At 35.3% G+C, this 23,295-nt stretch overlaps 1 long non-coding RNA gene across 1 annotated transcript; it reads right to left on the reverse strand.

The window, feature by feature from the left end:
* Positions 1-20,161: 20,161 nt before the first annotated feature.
* Positions 20,162-21,589, reverse strand: LOC128296444 (uncharacterized). The gene is made up of 2 exons (XR_008287062.1): positions 21,544-21,589; positions 20,162-20,366 (listed from the first exon to the last, which is right to left on the reverse strand). It is a non-coding gene; the product is annotated as an uncharacterized LOC128296444 (long non-coding RNA).
* Positions 21,590-23,295: the final 1,706 nt, after the last annotated feature.

Below are 23,295 nucleotides of genomic sequence, written 5' to 3' on the forward strand. Positions count from 1 at the left end.
TATAGTTACTAATTCATTTATATCTAAAGCTATGAGACTCCAAATTAAGTTTCGTTAATTTTCCTTGAAACTAGACTCATATACCTTTCTCCCATAAATTTTCTAGAATTTTTGGTTTAGCCAATTAGTACAGTTTATTCATTAAAATTTCTAGAATAATGTTATATAATATAAATCATAAAATAATAAAAGGCATGCATGTTCATCTTTTGGTAGCCAAAATTAGCTAAAGGAAAAGGAAAAGAAAAGAAAAGAAAGCTATATTCGGCCATTATTTAGCTGAATCAAGGTATGTAACTAGCTCAGTTTTTGATAATTTTCACATTTTGGATATCATTGCAGTGTAATGTACAAAGCCCATGCTTGAATTTTTTATTTTGATGAATATTTTGAGTTATGCCATTGATGAATAATTGAGTTCTGTGATGTTCATTGATGAATTATGAAAGATATGTTTTGGATTAATATGATTTGTATTGGATAAATGAAATGTATGGACTTGTATGAGCACTGGTAACATTCGTTCTAAGCATGATGTGTGCAAATTTTGCATGTTTTGTGTTTTGTGCATTTTGGACTAATTTATAAAAAGTGTAAAATGTCAGGGGGAAAATGAAATTTTTCCCATTTATTTGTTTTCGAACTAAATTGAAAGAAATTATGTTTGAATGAGTTTAATTTGAATATGTTTAGATAAAGAACCAAAGAAATCAAATTTGGATCGAGGGAAAATCAAAGTTGTCGAATAATCATTCTGTTTCGATTATCGTTGTCCGAGGTAAGTTTATAAGCAAATAGATGTTGTCGATTTTAAATAAATACGAGTTATATTTATGCTGAAATTAATTCTATGAAAGTATATATGTAGTAGCATAATGTGTATATGCTTGGGAGCTATGCCTACGAATTCGATTAAACCGAGATACGATGTCTGAAAGCCCTGTACGAACATTAGGAATAGCTAGGATACATATGTCATGACATAGGATTTCCAATACGTGATTATATGTAAGACCACGTCTGGGACATTGGCATCGGTATGTGATTACGTGTAATGTAACATCCTAAATTTGGGGCCTAGAAGAGTTGGGTTTTGAGTCTGGGATTCGAATAGAAGAAAACCTGAATAATTAGGAAGTTTTAAATATTATCGTTCTTGTAAAAAATTTATTTTATTAAATTACCACTAGAAAATTTTCTTGTATTTATTATTACGGATATTTTAAATTTTATGAAAATTATTATTATTTCTTGTATTATTGATATTTGAAATTTTATTATTAGATATATTTATAAAATTATTATTATTATTGGAAAGGAAGAAAAATATTAGTTGTAGCATACGATTTTCTGGATTTTTTGGGTTTTGTGATTTTTAGTAAATCTTGAAATTTTCATGTTCTAAATATTGGAATTATGTTTAAATGTGTTAGTAGACCTTTAGAAGGCCCAAGACTAAGCTAAACACGGTAAAATATCAAGGTGGGATTTTTAAGTGAATAGGAGATTTGGTTAAGTGGGCTTTTAAGAAGAACTGCGTAAGTTATGACACAAATGAGCCTTTGGTAAAGTGGCTAAGTAACGCCACTAGGGAGCTATGAAGGTGGCGTGTAAGTGTTGGGGGAAGACCTGGGTTCGATTCCCTTTGTTGGCAAATAGATGCATTTATTTTTTAAGTGTAGGAGGGGTAAGTGTTGGAGTTCAGGTGAATTCTGCTAGAGGAGAGTGGGATCAGTTTAAATGCTTGGATTAAGGAGTGATAAGGGGAGAGATTTAAGGATTGGGATGAGGCTAGGAGTTAGCGAATGGGGGAATTGAAGAGGGAAAATCGGCAGGGGGATTATGAGGGTAGTATTTCGGCACTTAGGGTATTGTTGGTGCCGTTTTCTTCTACTTTTACACCTTAGGATTGTTCTTTTCTCTCTTTTTCCTCTCTAGCCGAAACTACCACCTCCCCTATTCTTCTTCTTCTATTTTTTCTTCTTCAAACTATTCATCATACCTGCTATTCATCAATACTTTTGCCGAATCCATAAAAGCCGAAATCCTGTGATCACTGCTTGTGCCGATTTCTTCAAAGCCAGGTTCTCCTATGTTCTTTTGTTTTTATTAATTTACAATTATCTTTTCTTAACCCTAGATTCCTGACCGCAATTCTACTTCAAGGTTATAGCCCCACATTATCATCTTCTTCATCACACAAAAGCCGAAAAACCATAGAATTAGGGGCTTATAGCCGAAACTTCAGAACTCCGGGAGTCGAGTTTTTACCATCGTTTGAAAGATAAATCTGCACCAGATTGCGTGGAGATCAAAAAGGAGTAAGGGGTAAGTGTTCATCATCTCAGATCTGGTTATATTTTACAAAGTTAGGAAAAGTCGAAGTCCCTAAAATATAGAGAGGCTGTCGAATTGGGCATATGGCTCTAAAGGTTTTTAACTGACGTTTTCATCAATGATTAGTGTCTTCTTAAGTGTTGGATTGAAATCGTGAATCATTGGAGCAATCGGATTCGAGCTAGCTATCGATTTTGGCAAAAGGTAAGATTTCAAAGGCTTGTAGGGACATGGTTCGATCATGGGTGAGTTAAGTTTTGGAGTTTAGTGATTATGGTTTGTAAATAAGCCTTGTGCTAATCAATTGTAGGATATCGGAAGAGATCTCGAAGCGATCGTCGCAAATCGGTGTGTACCGAACACCCTTCTTTAGTTCAATTCGCAAAAGCCGAAATGCCGAAATTCGGCATTTCATGGTCATGTGGGTATCTGAATGCTCTCAAGTCATAGAGTAATTGTTAGATCCGCACCGCAAGGTGGTAAGCACGTTAGTGTGACGTTTTAGCGTATTTCGAGAAAAAGGGGATCGATGGGCCAAAAGCGGGCCCAATGGGCTTACTGGACCAACATGGGTAAGAGATGGGCAAATTAGCTGTTAGGTAGATGGTGGAGTCAAATTGCATAAAACCGATAAAATTCTGAATTAGCTTGTGTAGTAGCATAGATCACGTAATTACCCCTAAAGAGCAAAATTACTAATATACCCTTAGGGTTTAAATTGGTGAACGCATGATTGATTACTACTCGTATTTTGCATGATATGCATTTATTAATATCATTGCATGGGATTGGGGTATTAATGGAGGAAGTATTGAAAGTGGTTCATCCACGTCTTGGAGGCTTTGCCTCAATCGACTGAAATTTGAGTGCGTTCTGCAACTGTGGTGTGTAGAAATTTGGGTGGGTTGAGATATTCCCACATGGTGTGTAGGGTTGGTGCAGGCGGTGTAGCGGTTGGTGGGTTGAGTAGTCTCCCGGATGGGCTTGCATTCATTATTACTGTTGTTACTCATATTATCGAACGGGCCTATGGGCCACACTGTTATGTAAAAAGGGCTAAGGCCTTGCTATCAGATTCGAAAAGGGCTTCGACCTCATCGTGTCTTGTTATCTGAATAGGGCTCAGCCCAATGGGCTCGAGCTGAATTGGGCTTTGGATGGGTTTACGTATACATCGAGTTTTCCCAAACTCACCCCTTCCTCTTCCATCCTTGCGGTGAGCCTTAGAATTGATGGACTTGGAGTGGCGGGATTTGAGTGGCCATGAAGATTGATTGCCGATTTTAAATGAGTTTAGCATTTATTTTGGATTATTTTTATTATGCTTAAAGTTGTAATAAGGTCGCTCTTTTTAATTACTTATATTTTGGGGATTATCAAACTGGCTAGCACTAGGGTTCGTTTTATAAAATCTACTTGTTTTTAAAAAGATCACGATGACGCGCAAAGTTTCCGCAAAGTAAATGTTTTCCCAAGAAAAATAAATATCTTTAAGCAAACGTTTTGCAACCTTAATCATTTTCTTAAGATGGTCATAATCAAACGGTTTTCTCAAAATTATACGAGATGTTAGAGTGTGGCAATGGCGGTGTGCATGTCTAGGATTGGATCCGAAGAGAGCTTGGTACTTAAGCGGTCGACGGACTCACCTCCTCTTCTTCTGGTTTCCTACCCAGTGCGCGACTTCCATTCACTTTAACTTACCTTTAAAAGTGTCTTTACAACACCAACTCAGCTTTTCCAAACTAAGTGTTTTGAACGCATCAATGTGACGCATCAGATCCGGTCATAACATCCAGGCCGGGTTTGGGGTGTTACATGTAAGACCACATCTGGAACGTTGGCATCGATATGTGATTACATGTAAGACCACGCCTGGGACAATTGCATCGATATGTGATTAGTGTAAGACCATGTCTGGGACATTGGCGTTGATATGTGATTACATGTAAGACCACGTCTGGGACATTGGCATCGATATGTGATTCTGATATGTGTGTGAGTAAGTCATTTAATATGTTGGCATTGATATGTGATTCCGATATGTGTGTGAGTAAGACATTTAATATGTTGGCATTGATATGTGATTTTGATATGTGTCTGCTAGTAAGACCACGTATGTTGGCATCAGTATGTAATTCCGATATGTGTGTGCGAGTAAGACCACGTTTAATACGTTGGTATCGATATGTGATTCCAATATGTGTGTGCGAGAAAGACCGCATTTAATACGTTGGCATCGATATGTGATTCCGATATATGTGTGCGAGTAAGACCACATTTAATACGTTGGCATCGATAGGTGATTCCGATAAGTGTGTGCGAGTAAGACCACGTTTAATACGTTGGCATCGATAGGTGATTTCGATATGTGTTTATGAGTAGGACCCTGTCTGGGACAGTGGCATCGATATGTAATTACATGTAAGACCACATCTGGGACGTTGGCATTGTACGACATGTGCGACTATCCGAGTATCCTATTTAATTCTGAATGATTCAACGAGCATTGTTAGGTAAAGACCGAATACGAAATCAAATTAAAAGGTACACATATGTGTTCGCTAATGTATTGAAATTAAGGTAAGTTTTCGTATTTTAAGTGATGATATGAATCTTGTTATAAAGTTGGTTATATGTATATTGAATGCAAATCTATAGTCGGAAAAATGATATAAGTATGTGTTATTAAAGTGTGAAACATGTGTATAAATATATGAATGTGTATATATATTCAACTATATGATAATATTATGACCTTGGAAGTAAATGATAACTTTGATAATGGATATATATGTATTTCGGCCAAGTTAAAGTTGATACATGAATGTATATGTTCTATATGAATTTGCAAGTTTAAGATTGAATGTGATTATGATAGCATGAATTGGTTTGGTTAAATTGAGTTGATTATGTCATTGAGATGTTTATTTGCTTATGACTTACTAAGTTGTGATAGCTTACTCTGTGTATATGTTTGCTTCTGTTTTATAGATTTTGGAGACCAGTTATGGGCTCGGGGATCATCAGTGAAGTCTATCACACTATCGTCTATTTATTGGTATTTTTAAAAGCTAAATTTTGAACCTATGGCATGTATAGGTTATACTACTTTTTGGATATGTTTGAAGTGTTGAATATAATATGCCATGTGAAAACAGCTAATTTGATATATAAGTATTTGCTCTCATGATCAAGGTTCTTGTGTATGCTAAGTTTTGTTTGTATGCTATGCTCAAATGATGATTTTATTTGGTTTGGTTGAATCGGCTATGATATATAAATAAGTATGAATTATGCTTGATATGTTACCTATTGTTTAATGATTCAGCTATGTCTTGTATTTGATAGTAATGATTTAATTTGGTTGATGAGTGTATTCAGTTAAATGTTGAATTTAGGTAATGAAATTAGTGAATTGATGATTCGAGAATGTTTTATATATATATGTGTGTGTGTGTATGTGTGAAACATGTTTTATTTAGTTTTTCCATGTATTTTGGTATCAAGATGATTTGGTTATGGCATGTGATAAAAGTGAGTTCAAAATGCTTTCATTAAGTGAAGAAATGAATACGAATTATGTTAGTAAGTTAATTATGATTCTGCACTTGCATATATATATATAAGCGTATGATGTATTGGTTTGGTAGACACATATTATTTGAGTAATATGTTTGTAGAACGAATTGGTTGAAATAAAATAATGGAAGGTTTGGATGTGGTTAGTCTCATTAATAAGTATGAGAAATTATGTATTTAGCTATGTATATGGTTATGTGGTGTACGGATAATTCGACAATAGATTAATTAAGAAATTAATGTTCAACCATAAATGGCTATGATTAATATTCAATTTTATGCATTTCGACCATGTTTATATTTATATGTTTTATTGATATGTTTGTTTTTTATTTGAGAGTTTGGTTATGTTATGTATATATATAAACTTATGAAGTGCTTGACATGTAATGCAAATTATGGTTGATGTATGGAATTTATTCTATACAATGTTACGTGCGTGTGATATGGTTGAGTAAAATGAAAGTGGACATTGAATAAGCATATGTATTTAGCAAGTTTATATTTGCCTAAGGCATTGGAAAATGACCCAATGAATAGTAATTCAAGTTATACGGAATCATGATTGTTTTTATGCAAATTAGGTAAGCTGATTTTTAAGTTTAAGTTATTAATCAAATGGTTCCTACTAATATGTACCATGCGCATAATGTTACAAAATTTGAAATTATGCTTGAGATATTTGTGAGATTTATTGATGCAGTATTTGTTGTATGTTTAATAGTTACAAATTAACAATTGTTACTATATGTTTCAAAGTATGGTTACACATTATATTCGTATGACTATTTTTGAATATGACAGGGTTCGAGTATGAAATGAGATGTTTGTTTAATGTTAATGTTTCGTAAAATTTTACTATGTGTTTTATAAATTATTATGTATGCATTCGTAATGACCTAAGAGTTTATGTAATCATTCAAAAGTTGTGTCTGGTCTAGTAATGCCTCATAACCCCATTTCAGTGACGGATACGGGTTAAGGGTGTTACATTTGATTGGTATCAGAGCTACGGTTTAGTCAGTTCTAGGACTAACGTAGCATGTGTAAGTCTAGCTATACATGCCATAATTATAAATAGTGATAGTGTGTTTTATTATACCAAATGGATCCCAATCAAACCGTAACGGATGACGTAAAAAGTAATACGCCCACTCCTGATCAGGGGGTAGTGCCAGCTAATTCTAAGCCAATTTCAAGTAGTATAGAGGGAGAGGCTAAGCAAGCCTTCTTCCAGCTAATGAATGAGTGGTTCATGGAGCTCGTTCAGACAAATCCCACTGCTCAACAACCTCTACCCCCTCAAGCTTCTGTAACTTCCCAATTTATACGAAAAGAAAAGAAGAGAAAAGCTGATTTTGAAGCCAAAGATTCCTTTAAAAGATCATCAGGTAAGACATTTCAGTCAGCGTCGAAGAAATTCAAGGATGATTTTAGCCGATAAAAGAATACTGTGGGTTTTTCTAGACGTGATCGAGACAGACCACATGTGAGTTCACAAGCCATTTCAATTGCTAGTGTTGGTAATGTTTGACCGAATCGACTTGAGTGCAGGCATTGTGGTAAATGACATCTTGGAAGCTGTAGATTGCTTGATTGGTCTTGTTTTAAATGTGGGTCAATGGATCATTTCATTCGTGAGTGCCCTATGTTAGCCGAGCAAAATATCATATAGAGTGCAAGATCGAGTAACATGTCAGCTCGAGGTAGACCACCCAAAAATATGGGTAATGTAAGTAGCAGTCAGAGAGGAACTAAAGACACAACAGTTCGATCTGAGGCTCGTGCACCTGCCAAAGCTTATGCTATTCGTGCTTGAGAGAAGGCTTCAACCCCAGATGTTATTACTGGTATATTCACTCTCTATGATACTAGTGTAATTGCATTGATTGATCCTGGTTTGACTCATTCTTATGTATGTGAGACCTTAGTATCCAGTAAGACTTTGCCTGTAGAGTCTGCTGAGCTTGTGATTAGAAATCGAACCCCTTGGGCCAGTGTGTTCTGGTAGGCAAAATGTGTAAGAATTGTCTGTTGATGGTATGAGATTCATGTTTTCGGGCTGATTTGATGTTGTTACCATTCGATGAGTTTGATATAATTCTGAGTATGGATTCGTTGACTTTGTACGTTGCTATTGTAAACTGTAAACGAAAGACTATTGATTTTAGATGCCAAAATGATGACATTAATTGGATTGAGTTTAATGATTTGAATGGCTTACCGGCAGTGATATCTTTGATTTTAGATAAAAATTATGTGAGAAAGAGTTGTGAAGCTTAATTTGCTTATGCGCTTGATTCTAAAATGACTAAAAAGAAAATTGAATCAGTACCAGTTGTGTGTGAGTATCTGGATGTGTCACCTGAAGAATTACCCGGTTTGCCACCGATCCGAGATGTATAGTTTGGTATTGAGTTAGTGCCTGGGATGACTCTGATATAGATAGTTCCGTATAGAATGGCATCGATTGAATTAAAAAGAATTGAAACCTCTGTTGACCGAAGCTCCAGTGCTAGTTTATCCAGAATCGGGTAAAGAATTTGTTATCTATAGTGATGCATCTTTGAATGGTTTGGGCTATGTTTTGATCCAGAAATCAAAGTCATAGCTTATGCCTCGAGACATTTAAAATCGTATGAAAAGAACTATTCAACACACGATCTGGAATTGGCAACTATTGTGCTTCCATTGAAAATATGGCGTCACTATCTATTCGGTAAGAAATGTCACGTTTATTCTGATCACAAAAGCTTGAAATATTTGATAACTTAGAAAGATCTAAATCTGAGACAGTGACGATGATTAGAGTTGCTAAAAGATTATGAGTTTGTGATTAACTACCATCTGGGAAAGGCTAAAGTTGTTGTGGATGATTTAAGCCGAAAATCTCTATTTGCTCTGCGTGCAATGAATGCACATATGGCTATGTCTGATGATGGTTCAATAATAGCTGAGTTAAAAGCAAGACCTTCATTTATTCAACAAATTTGAGAGGCTCAAAAAGTCATAATAATTTGTTAGCAAAGCGGACTCAATGTGATTTGATTGCTGATTCAGAATTCCAATTTGATACTGAAAGTTGTCTGATATTCAAAAAAATCGAATATGTGTTCCGAGAAATTCAGACTTGATTCACGTGATTTTGAATGAAACTCATAGCAGTTGAATATCTGTTCACCCAGGTAGTATGAAAATGTATAATAATCTGAAACAACATTATTGGTGGTCTAGGATGAAAAGAGATATTTCTGACTTTGTTTCGAACTGGTTGATCTATCAGCAAGATAAACTTGAACATCAGGTGTCATCCAGTGTGTTATAATCTATTATGATTCCCAAGTAGAAATGGGATAGTGTGACAATGGAGTTTGTATGAGGTTTACCTTTGTCACCGAGCAAGAAAGATAATGTAAGAGAGCGTTATCTAAACCTACTCGTTGGTAAGATTTTCGAGGACGAAAATCCCTAAGGGGGAGAGTTGTAACAACCTGATTTAGATCTTATTCGGAACAGTAGTTTCGGGACCACGAACCCGAGTTAGAAAAATACTTAAAAATTATTTTGTGTGTTTATTATGTGTGAATTTATGTGTTAATTTTTCGTGTTTTAATTTTACTATTTGGATGCTAATTTAGTAAAAAGGGTTTAATCGTGTAAAGTGAAAAGTTAATAGTTAAATATGAAAGTGCTTAATTGAGCTTGTCTTATTAATATGAAGCACTTATAATGCAGTTAGGCTATAACTAAATGAGTTGGATGGTTAAAGGCATAGTTTATGATGGTTTATTATTTTATAACCAAGGTTAAATAGGTAAAATGATAATAATGTTATTTAATATAAATCATAAAATAATAAAAGCCATGCATGCTCATCTTTTGGTAGCCGAAATTAGCTAAAGGAAAAAAAAAGAAAAGAAAGCTATATTCAGCCATTGTTTAGCTTAACCAAGGTATGTAACTAGCTCAGTTTTTGATAATTTTTATGTTTTTGAGATCGTTGTAGTGTAATGTACAAAGCCCATGCTTGAATTTCTGATTTTGATGAATATTTTGAATTATTCAATTGATGAATAATTGAGTTTTGTGATGTTAGTTGATGAATTATGAAAGATATGTTTTGTATTGGAAATTTTGATGAATTTGAGTAATTAGGGCTCAATTGAAAAAATAATATACTGAGGGACTAAATTGTGAAATAAATGAAATGTATGGACTTGTATGAGCATGGGTAACATTCAGCCTAAGCATCATGTGTGCAAATTTTGCATGTTTTGTGTTTTGTGCAATTTGGACTAATTGTAAAAAGTGTGAAATGTTAGGGGCAAAATGGTAATTTTCCTATTTATGTGTTTTTGGACTAAATTGAAAGAAATTATGTTTGAATGAGTTTAATTTGAATATGTTTAGATCAAGAACCAAAGAACTCAGATTTGGATCGAGGGAAAACCAAAGTTGTCGAATAATCGTTTTGTTCCGATTATCGTTGTCCAAGGTAAGTTTATAAGCAAATAGATGTTGTCAATTTTAAATAAATACGAGTTATATATATGCTAAAATGAATTATGTGAAAGTATATATGTGGTAGCCAAATGTGTATATGCTTGGGTGCTATGTTTACGAATTCAATTAGATCGAGATACGACGTCCGAAAGCCCTGTACGAACCTTAGGAATAGCTAGGACACATATGTCATGACATAGGATTTTTGATACGTGATTACGTGTAAGAGCACATCCTGGACATTGGCATCGATATGTGATTACGTGTAAGACCACGTCTGCGACGTTGGCATCGATATGTATTACGTGTAAGACCACGTCTTGGACGTTGCATCGATATGTGATTTCGATACGTGTGTGCGAGTAAAACCAAGTTTAATACGTTGGCAACAATATGTGATTCTGATATGTGTGTGCGAGTAAGACCACGTTTAATACGTTGGCATCGATATGTGATTCTGATAGTGGTCTAATACATTGGCATCGATATGTGATTTCGATATGTGTGTGCGAGTAAGACAATGTGTAATACATTGGCATCGATATGTGATTCCAATATGTGTAGGCAAGTAAGACCACGTTTAATAATTGGCATGATAGGTGATTCTGATATGCGTTTACGAGTAAGACCCTATCTGGGGCAGTGGCATCGATATGTAATTACATGTAAGAACACGTCTGGGACGTTGGCATTGTACGATATGTGCGACTATCCGGGTATCCTATTTAATTCCGAGTGATTCAAAGGGCAATGTTAAGTAAAGACAGAATGCAAAATCAAATTAAAAGGTACAGGTATGTGTTAGCTAATGTATTGAAATTTGGTGTTTGAAGTGATGATATGAATCATGTTATAAAGTTCGTTATATGTATATTGAATGCAAATCTATATTCGGCAAAATGATATAAGTATGTGATATTAAAGTGTGAAACATGTGTATACATATATGAATGTGTATATATTCGTGTATCTGATGATATTATGACCTTGGAAGTAAATGATAACTTTGATAATAGATATAATGTATTTCGGCCAAGTTAAAGTTGATACATGAATGTCTATGTTGTATATGAATTTGTAAGTTTGAGATTAAATGTGATTCTGATAGCATGAATTGGTTTCGTTAAATTGAGTTGTTTATGTCATTGAGATGTTTATTTGCTTATGACTTTCTAAGCTGTGATAGCTTACTCTGTGTGTCGTTTGCTTCTGTTTTATAGATTTTGGAACTAGTTACAAACTCGGGGATCATTAGCAAAGTCTATCACACTATCGTCTGTTTATCAATATTTTTAAAAGCTAAATTTCAAACCTGTGGCATGTATAGGCTATACTACTTTTTGGATATGTTTGAAGTGTTGTATATAATATGCCATGCGAAAATGGCTAATTTGATATATAAGTATTTGCTATCATGATCATGGTTCTTGTGGGTGCTAAGTTTGGTTTGTATGCTATGCTCAAATGATGATTTTATTTGGTTTGGTTGAATCGGATATATATATATATATAAGTATGAATTATGCTTGATGTTACCTATTATTTAATGATTCGGTTATGTCTTGTATTTGGTAGTAATGATTTAGCTTGGTTGATGAGTGTATTCAGTTGAATTTTGAATTTAGGTAATGAAATTATTGAATTGATGATTCGGCAGTGTTATGTATATATATATGTGAAACATGTTTTATTTAGTTTTGCCATGTATTTTGGTAACAAGATGATTCGGTTATGGCATGTGATAAAAGCGAGTTCAATAAGATTTCATTAAGTGAAGAAATGAATATGAATTATGTTAGTAAGTTAATCATGATTCGGCACTTGCATATATATATATAGGCATATAATGTATTGGTTTGATATACACACATTATTTAAGTAATATGTTTGTATAAAGAATTGGTTGAAATAAAATAATGGATGGTTTGGTTGGGGTTAGGCTCATTAGTGAGTATGAGAAAATATGTATTTAGATATGTATTTGGTTATGTGGTGTACGAATAGGACATAGATGTAAATGACTTAGTAATTCGGCAATAGATTAATCAAGAAATTAATGTTCATTCATAAATGGCTATGATTAATATTCAATTTTATGTATTTCGACCATGTTTATATTTATATGTTTTATTGATATGTTTGTTTTTAATTTGAAAATTTGGTAAAATTGTAACACCCCCTACATGTGTCCGACGCCTGGACTGGATATAAGGCATTAACGGACTTAAACACAAACAATCATGTAAACCAGCCATAAAATTTCATTCATATTTTAAAACATTCCATCACATGCACATAGCCCCTTATTTGGGTGTACGAAGCCCAAAACATACTTTAGAAAGGGTTCAGGACTAAATCGAGAACTTTGGAAAGCTCTGGGAGAAATTTTTCTCATGAAACAGGGTCGCACGCCCGTGTGCCATCAACACGTTCGTGTCCTCAGGCCGTGTAACTCTCTGTTTATGATGTCAGCAAATAAATTGAACCACCCGGCCCAGCCTCACACCCGTGTCACTAGGCCGTGTCCCTCACACGGTTGAGACACACGGCCGTGTCTCATCCCGTGTAGTTAACTCTTAGGCTATTTTTCAAGACTTTTTTGTTACCCTTACATGCACACGCATATACGATTAAGCCATTATATATATGTATGGCTGTACATAAAATATAAAACTTGAAAAGTCAACATTTTGGGTAGGAGTTGGTAAATTGATGACAAAAGCCTAGATTAATAAAAATAAATAAAACAAAAGGCTATCTTCTTCTCCATCTTCTCCACCGAAAATTTGAAGAGAAAAACTCCATGAAGCTTGAAAATTTTCAGCAAAATAAACCCCCACATATAAGTCATTTTGGTGTTAGTTTTTAATGTTCTTTGTATTTTTGGAACCCTTGTTGCTTAATTTAGCTAATGGGGGATTATTTTGCAAAATGGTTGAAAGTATAGAGTTTTTCCATGTGAATATTTATGTTGTTTTCTGAATTTTTATTGAAAAAAATAAGTCTTGGTTGTGTAATAAAGAACTTTTGTAAAAGGATTTTCATGAAAACACCTAAAAAGGGCTATTTTGTAATGTTTGTAAAATAAGTTGTAAATGTGTGAAATAATTGAAATTGTGAGTTGCTATAGTTATAAAAAGAATTCAGCTAGGCTTGGTAAGGGAGGAAATTCAATAAAAACCAATTTACGAGCCTAAGGGCAAATTCATAATTTTTGTAAAGTCTAAGGACAAAATGGTCATTTTGCCAAATTTTGATTTATAGAATGTTTTAATTAATGTAATGATTAAAAGAGTGAATTTCATCATGTTAGATCAAGAAAATCGAGATTTGGGTTAAATTGGAAAGTTCGAGATTATGGACTAATTTGGAGTAGTTGGCCGTAATTGCTTTTGAGGTAAGTTCGTATGATAATAATAATGTAACGTTATGTTTGAATTATATTCGTTACTACTATTGCATATATTGTATGATTTAATATATTGGAAAAATTGATAGAATGGTGTATATGACATGGAAGAATAGTACATGCAATGCAAAAAGATGATGATACATGACAAGTGATATATGAAATATGTGTTATATGTTATGTAAATTCTTAAAAGCTTATTTGTTATTTGAGTTATGCCTTATTATGCTATGAATAGGCAATTGGTACTATTGTAAGCATGAATGATATTATGGCTGTTACATACGACCTCACAAGCAAGTACAACAAAGTGTGCCATGTGCAAGTGAGAAAAACCCCGTTTGAACCTTAGGGATATTTTAGGATACAAGTGACATGTCACTAGGAATCAAGAAGTCTAAGCTCGTTGAGTGGTCTGAGTTCGTTGTGGATGCAAGCATCCGAGCTCATTGAGTGGTCCGAGTTCATAATGGATGTGATACATGTGATTTAGTACTGGGCAAAGATCTTGTGTGTCCTACCAATGGCTAGGTAATCCTTGAGTGGTCGGATACCTGACAGCTTTTATAAGCAACCCACGTAGTTACACCTTGATCGATAGCTTATATGAGCAAGCTGTGAGTAGCTCCTTCGTGAGCGTTACATGTTACGTGGTAGCTTTGGCTATGTTGGTATATGTGGCACTTATGTGCGCATTTCTGGGTATCCAATAGTATTCCGAGTATTCAACGGGTAATACAATGAATGATGTAAGGAAAGTCCCGCGGAGGACATGTTACGGAAGGTATGGTTGTATACTATACTTCGAGTGGTACAAGTACGTACACTAAGCTCATGATTATTGAGACTAATGAAATGTTGAGACATCGGTGAGCTAAGATGTATGAATTATGATTATGAATTTTGTTGCAATATCATGTTAACTTATGTTGTGCATTTGGACATGGAATTTATGAAGTGGTGAGATCATGATTAGTTGAAAGTGAACTTATGATAGTTATCATTATATTACACTAGAATAGTGTTTGACAACAGTAGTTGAGTGACTTTGAAAATCCATTAAAAATTGTGGAAATTGAGTTAGAGGTTGAATTAAATATTAAATTAAAGCTTAATGAGTCTAGTTTCACATAGAAGAAACGGTGTAAGAAAAGAGTTTCATATTATGAAATATTTAAATTGTTGTGAGACAGAGTTAGGATGATTTTAAAATCCCCTATTCTGATTTGAGAAAATGATTAAAAATTGTACAAAAATAATTATGGGTTATAATTTATATTCCTAGATTCTTTAATGAGTCTATTTTCAAAATAAACAAATGGACACATTATACGAATCCTGTAACACCCCAAACCCGGCCCAGACGTTATGGCCAAATCTGACGTGCCACATTGGAGTTGAAAACCTACGATCCGTTTTAATGTTTTAAAACCATACATTTTATTGAGTTAACAAAGTGTATGGAAGCTGGGCACCAGGTAGGTATCCGAGACAGAGGAGGTGAGCCATGAAGGCTGCTTAAGTACCAAGCTCTTTAATTGGATCCAATCCTAGACATGCCCACAACCATAGCCACACTTTGTTATATCGAGTTTAAATTTGTTTAAGTGGACGTCTTTGATAAACCGATGAATCGTGGTGTTGAGATAATTTGAAAACAAGTATCATTTTGAAAACACGTCCTAAGTCTAGCCCATTTGAATAGATATTAACCAATTTTTAAAGTTATTAAAATTAAAATAATTCCAAAAAGAAATAGAAGGAAAGTTAAAATTGGCCTTATTACAACCCAAAAATAAATAATAATTAAAGGAAATTAAATGAAAACCAACCCTTATTTAAAAGCCCAAAGATGATCACCGTGGCCACTCTGAATCCTCTCCGGCCCAAGTCCCCACATCAAGGCTCACCGCAAGGTTAAGGAAAGGGGTGAGTTTGGAAACTCGGTGTGCAACAAGCCCTTCAGAGCCCAAAACAATAATGACTGTTGGGTCTAAGCCCAAATCCAATCTCAACATATCTTGGGCCATAGCCCTTTCCATGTTTCATATTCCATAACACCGGGTCAAGCCTTTTCATATTTCATATTCTTGGGTCAAGCCTTTTTCAGTAAATGGTATGGCCCTTAGGCCCATTCCAATATCACATATAATTTAAAGGAAAGAATGCAACCCATTTGGGAGACTACTCAACCCACCATCCGCTACTCTCCACCGTACCAACCAACACACCATGTGGGATTAACTCGACCCACCCCGCCAAACTCTCCATCGGCGGCATAGTTGCTTTATCATATAACTGGAGGCCTAGCCTCTTTTTAATAACTAGGGCAAAAGCCCTTTCAATAAGCTGGGGCATAAGCCCTTTTATAAGCTCGGGGCATAAGCCCTTTTGATAAGCGGGGCATAAGCCCTTTTCACTTCCTCCATCCATATAAAACCCAACCCAATGCATTTATGATTACCTCATGTGCATATCATACATATCATGTGCATATCATACATTTCATGTGCATATCATACATACCATATTTATCAAAATCCCATGTATTAAAATCATACATAAACCCTAGGGGTATAATGGTCATTTTACCTAGAGGCAAAACGGTCATTTTCATATTATAAGGGTAATCTCGTAATTTTACCAAAATTAGGGTTTCCATGTTCATTAACGATTACTAACAATCCAAGGGTGCAAACAGTGATTCTGGCCCATTTTTAGCGAAATCGACTTATTGGGCCTAAAACCCCTAATGGGCCCTACTTAGCGGATGTTGTCATCTAGGCCCATTTAGCCTATATCCATAATAGTGTTAATAGTCTTAACAGGCAATTTAACAGATTTCCGTTTTCTACCAATTTTACCCAAATGGGCCCGAAAGCCTATTGGGCCCTATTACTGACCCTCGAGGCCCAACTTACCGTGAATGCCAAAATCACGTTCTTACCATTTCCAATGTTCCCGATCATAATCTCATCGATTCTAACTAACTAGTGAGCGTTCGCTTGCTCACAAGTCCTCGAAATGCGAGAATTTCGGCATTTCGGCTTTTTGGCATTCATCGCTTTAAACTATGAAAAGGGTTCGTTACACACCTGATTTGCGATATTCCTTGACGAGATCTCCTATGCGATTTCTCCTATAATCAATTCTTAAATAGATCAGCTCGCAATAATTGAACCAAATCAAGAACTTTCCAATATTAACACTTACACATTCGGCCACCATCCATAATGGCCTTAGGCACCTTACCTTTTTCGAAGTTGATGACTAGATTTAGTCACTCCGATGATCCAAGCTTTTCACACACTCCTCGATCGGTAGCCTTTAATCCTCACTAGCACCAACAGACCAAATAACACCAAAAACCCTTTTAGCCTTAGTCGACAGAGGGGTTTTCAGCTTTTCTTAAACCACAAGATACAAATGGAAAGAAGGTTCGAATACTTACCAAGAGATCTACTCGTTGAAGACGTTCCAAATACCTTCCTACCCCATATCCGTTGTGAATCCAACTTAAACGTGCGTAGAAAATAGATCTAAATATTAACTCCCGAATCACTAAAATATGGATGTTTTAGATTTTAGTATAATGAAAAAAAGAAAATAGAAAAATAGAAAAGAGGAGATGACGAGCTGATTAGGCTTTGAAGGAAATTAAAGAAGGAAGAGATGAGATAAAAGAAAAGAAAGAAAAGAAGAGTAAAAGAAGATAGGTTCGGTTATTATCAATGAAGGAAAGATGAACAAAAAGGAATAATTCATAAAAGCCAAAATTAAAAGAATAAAATACGGTACTTAATGCTTGATAAAATTCCTTCTAATTTCAAATTCCTTGCTTTGCTCCATGAATTAGGCATTTGAAATTTATCCAACCTCCTAGCGACTTTACCCACCGTTTGACCGCTTTAGCTTTCTTTGCTGGGAAGAGTTTCGGTCAAACTCGACTCTCCTCCACGTGAGCAGCAAAATCCAAGCCTTCCATGCGCGAGGTGAGGCTCGAACCCCGGACCTCGCTCGCCCTTGTGCCTTCGCCCGTCTTTGCCGCCTTGCACCATGCTTCTCTCTTTACTTATATACTGATCACAATAAATTATAAACCTTACGCTTGATTCGGCCCACTTTAAAATAAAAGCAGGATTCGCTCACGTATGGAATCGAACTGCGCGCTCTCCATATGTCAAAGACGCTTTGCCATCGCTGCCACACAGCGCTCTTTATGTTAAATTATACCGCAACTCCTTTTAACCCTTGTTCCAGCCACGATCTGCATATATAAAATAAAACTCACATTTTGCACGCAGAAGAATCGAACCTCGGTTCCCTTTACTGCCCAACACTCCTAACCACCGGGCGGACTCCTCCTTATGTCCGGTTTTAGCCCAACTTATTAATAAACCTTAATGCCCAGATCCCTAAAGGAGCAAAATAATAATTTTGCTAAAGTCTTGGTCCAAATTTTTCCCACACTTTAATTACATTGTAATTTATTTAAAACTAAAATAATAATAATAACCATAATAATGAAAATTTCAAATACGATCATATATATATATTTTCCTAATAATAATCATAATTTCCATAAATCAATAAAAATAGATACAATAAAATTTTCTAATAATATGTTAATTTAAACACTAAATTAACAACAATAATTTTATAAATATATTTGTATCTAATAATTATAATGATAATAATTTTCATAAAAATTAAAATATTAGTAATAACATAAATATTTTATCAATATATATTTTTTAAACACTAGTAATATTTAAAACTTCTCAATATTCAGGTTTTCTTCTATCCGAATCCCAGACTCAAAGCCCAACTCTTCTAGGCCTAATTTTTTGGGGCGTTACAACTCTATCCCCCTAAAAAAAATTTCGTACTCGAAATTTCCAACTATCAATTAACTGTATAAGTCAAACCACTATGCTACTATGATACCACTGCGCACTCTGATCTAAATAATTTTAATATGACCTAGAACATCTAATTACCGAAATAAAGAAACGTTTATCAGGCACGCATACAACTCGTAACATATGTTTAAATAAAATAAACTTGGCAATCCCGAGCTCGATGCTCCTTGGACCCACATCTACGACATGCTCCTGTCTTCCTATGGCATTCACCTGAATGACGTCCGTTGCAGTCTTTGCAGATTGGATAGTTTGGTCGTGCCTTAACATGTTTCACAGAACGAGGCTTGGTTTTCTGAGAACTAGAATCCTTCCTTTTCTTACACTCCAAGCACCCTGCTTGAAGCGCTTCCCTAATTTCCTTAATTTTTGTATCCAATACTTCCTCTACCACTTTCCTTACTAACTCGGCCAGTGCCTCAGTACCAAGATCTGAGTTACCGCTACCCGAAGTTGGTGGACTTTTCTTACCCTCAGAATCCATATCAATACTCTACATTACCAGTACACATATCAATTAACTACAAAGATCTCAAAAATTTTACTATTTATTCACATGTCTTATGCAGAGATAGTATTTTCAAGTTTCTATTTTCACAGAATCATAGCCTAGCTACAGTCTCGGTATTCTAGAGTTTTTAGGGTTGCCCTAGTTATAATGTCATGATATGGTCTCAGTTCTATCTATAGTAATATCTTAATACAGTGTAATATGAGGAACAGAAATACTTACAGACTTGGTGCCGGGGATTCAGTGTGCCACTTCTTTCTCCAATCCATTTAGAACTAAAAAACCATGTTTTTGATTATCGAAAATAGAAATTCGAAAACTTTGATTTGAAAACTCCCTTTATTTTGAACTCTTGATTTAAAACAGAAAAACTGGTACCTTTTTAACATATATTCTCCGCAAAACATCTTTAAAATGAATTTTTCAGAAGCCATTTCCAAAAATACCCTTCTTAGGCCTAAGTTTCCGAAAACATTTTTAGACCCGATCCACAGCCGAGTTGTTGCAACCTAGGCTCTGATACCACTAAATGTAACACCCCAAACCCGGCCCAAACGTTATGGCCGAATCTGACGTGCCACATTGGAGTTGAAAAACCCACGCTCCGTTTTAGTGTTTTAAAACCATACATTTTATTGAGTTAACAAAGTGTATGGAAGCTGGGCACCAGGTAGGTATCCGAGACAGAGGAGGTGAGCCATGAAGGCTGCTTAAGTACCAAGCTCTTTAATTGGATCCAATCCTAGACATGCCCACAACCATAGCCACACTTTGTTATATCGAGTTTAAATTTGTTTAAGTGGACGTCTTTGATAAACCGATGAATCGTGGTGTTGAGATAATTTGAAAACAAGTATCATTTTGAAAACACGTCCTAAGTCTAGCCCATTTGAATAATTATTAACCAATTTTTAAAGTTATTAAAATTAAAATAATTCCAAAAAGAAATAAAAGGAAAGTTAAAATTGGCCTTATTACAACCCAAAAATAAATAATAATTAAAGGAAATTAAATGAAAACCAACACTTATTTAAAAGCCCAAAGATGATCACCGTGGCCACTCTGAATCCTCTCCGGCCCAAGTCCCCACATCAAGGCTCACCTGCAAGGTTAAGGAAAGGGGGGTGAGTTTGGAAACTCAGTGTGCAACAAGCCCTTCAGAGCCAAAAACAATAATGACTGTTGGGTCTAAGCCCAAATCCAATCTCAACATATCTTGGGCCATAGCCCTTTTCATGTTTCATATTCTGGGCAAGCCTTTTCATATTTCATATTCTTGGGTCAAGCCTTTTTATCAGAAACGGTATGGCCCTTAGGCCCATTCCAATATCACATATAATTTCAATGAAAGAATGCAACCCATTTGGGAGACTACTCAACCCACCATCCGCTACTCTCCACCGTACCAACCAACACACCATGTGGGGATTAACTCGACCCACCCCGCCAAACTCTCCAATTTGGCGGCATAGCGCTTTATCATATCTTGGAGGCCTAGCCTCTTTTAATAACTGGGGCAAAAGCCCTTTCAATAACTGGGGCATAAGCCCTTTTATAACTGGGGCATAAGCCCTTTTGATAACTGGGGCATAAGCCCTTTTTCACTTCCTCCATCCATATAAAAACCCAACCCAATGCATTTATGATTACCTCATGTGCATATCATACATATCATGTGCATATCATACATTTCATGTGCATATCATACATACCATATTTATCAAAATTCCATGTATTAAAATCATACATAAACCCTAGGGGTATAATGGTCATTTTTACCTAGGGGCAAAACGGTCATTTTCATATTATAAGGGTAATCTCGTAATTTTACCAAAAATTAGGGTTTCCATGTTCATTAACGATTACTAACAATCCAAGGGTGCAAACAGTGATTCTGGCCCATTTTTAGCGAAATCGAGTTATTGGGCCTAAAACCCCTAATGGGCCCTACTTAGCCAATGTTGTCATCTAGGCCCATTTAGCCTATATCCATAATAGTGTTAATAGTCTTAACAGGCAATTTAATGATTTCGTTTTCTACCAATTTTACCCAAATGGGCGAAAGCCTATTGGGCCCTATTGCGACCCTCGAGGCCCAACTTACCGTGAATGCCAAAAATCACGTTCTTACCATTTCCAATGTTCCCGATCATAATCTCATCGATTCTAACTAACTAGTGAGCGTTCGCTTGCTCACAAGTCCTCGAAATGCCAGAATTTCGGCATTTCGGCTTTTCGGCATTCATCGCTTTAAACTATGAAAAGGGTTCGTTACACACCTGATTTGCGATATTCCTTGACGAGATCTCCTATGCGATTTCTCCTATAATCAATTGTTAAATAGATCAGCTCACAATAATTGAACCAAATCAAGAACTTTCTAATATTAACACTTACACATTCGGCCACCATCCATAATGGCCTTAGGCACCACCTTACCTTTGTCGAAGTTGATGACTAGATTTAGTCACTCCGATGATCCAAGCTTTTCACACACTCCTCGATCGGTAGCCTTTAATCCTCACTAGCACCAACAGACCAAATAACACCAAAAACCCTTTTAGCCTTAGTCGACAGAGGGGTTTTCAGCTTTTCTTAAACCACAAGATACAAATGGAAAGAAGGTTCGAATACTTACCAAGAGATCTACTCGTTGAAGACGTTCCAAATACCTTCCTACCCCATATCCGTTGTGAATCCAACTTAAAACGCGTAGAAAATAGATCTAAATATTAACTCCGAATCACTAAAATATGGATGTTTGATTTTAGTATAATGAAAAAGAGAAAATAGAAAAATAGAAAAGAGGAGATGATGAGATGATTCGGCTTTGAAGGAAATTAAAGAAGGAAGAGATGAGATAAAAGAAAAGAAAGAAAAGAAGAGTAAAAGAAGATAGGTTCGGTTATTATCAATGAAGGAAAGATGAACAAAAGGAATAATTCATAAAAGCCAAAATTAAAAGAATAAAATACGGTACTTAATGCTTAATAAAATTCCTTCTAATTTCAAATTCCTTGCTTTGCTCCATGAATTAGGCATTTGAAATTTATCCAACCTCCTAGCGACCTTACCCACCGTTTGACCGCTTCACTCTTTGTCTAGGAAGAGTTTCGGTTAAACTCGACTCTCCTCCACGTGAGCAGCAAAAATCCAAGCCTTCCATGCGCGAGGTGAGGCTCGAACCCCGGACCTTCGTCGCCCTTGTGCCTTCGCCTGTCTTTGGCCTTTGCACCATGCTTCTCTCTTTACTTATATACGGTCACAATAAATTATAAACCTTACCGCTTGATTCGGCCCACTTTAAAAATAAAAGCAGATTCGCTCACGTATGGAATCGAACTCAAGCGCTCTCCATATGTCCAAAGATTGCTGCCATCGCGCCACACAGCTCTTTATGTTAAATTATACCCGCAACTCCTTTTAACCCTTGTTCCAGCCACGATCTGCATATATAAAATAAAACTCACATTTATGCACGCAGGAATCGAACCTCAATTCCCTTTCTGCTGCTTAACACTCCTAACCACCGGGCAGACTCCTCCTTATGTCCAGTTTAGCCCAACTTATTAATAAACCTTAATGCCCAGATCTCTAAAGGAGCAAAATAATAATTTTGCTAAAGTCTTGGTCCAAATTTTTCCCACACTTTAATTACATTGTAATTTATTTAAAACTAAAATAATAATAATAACCATAATAATGAAAATTTCAAATACGATCATATATATATATTTTCCTAATAATAATCATAATTTCCATAAATCAATAAAAATAGATACAGATAAAATTTTCTAATAATATGTTAATTTAAACACTAAATTAACAACAATAATTTTATAAATATATTTGTATCTAATAATTATAATGATAATAATTTTCATAAAAATTAAAATATTAGTAATAACATAAATATTTTATCAATATATATTTTTTAAACACTAGTAATATTTAAAACTTCTCAATATTCGGTTTTCTTCTATCCGAATCCGGACTCAAAGCCCAACTCTTCTAGACCCAATTTTTGAGGC

The sequence above is a fragment of the Gossypium arboreum genome, chromosome 8, assembly GCF_025698485.1.
Source record: "Gossypium arboreum isolate Shixiya-1 chromosome 8, ASM2569848v2, whole genome shotgun sequence".
Taxonomy (NCBI): Eukaryota; Viridiplantae; Streptophyta; class Magnoliopsida; order Malvales; family Malvaceae; genus Gossypium; species Gossypium arboreum.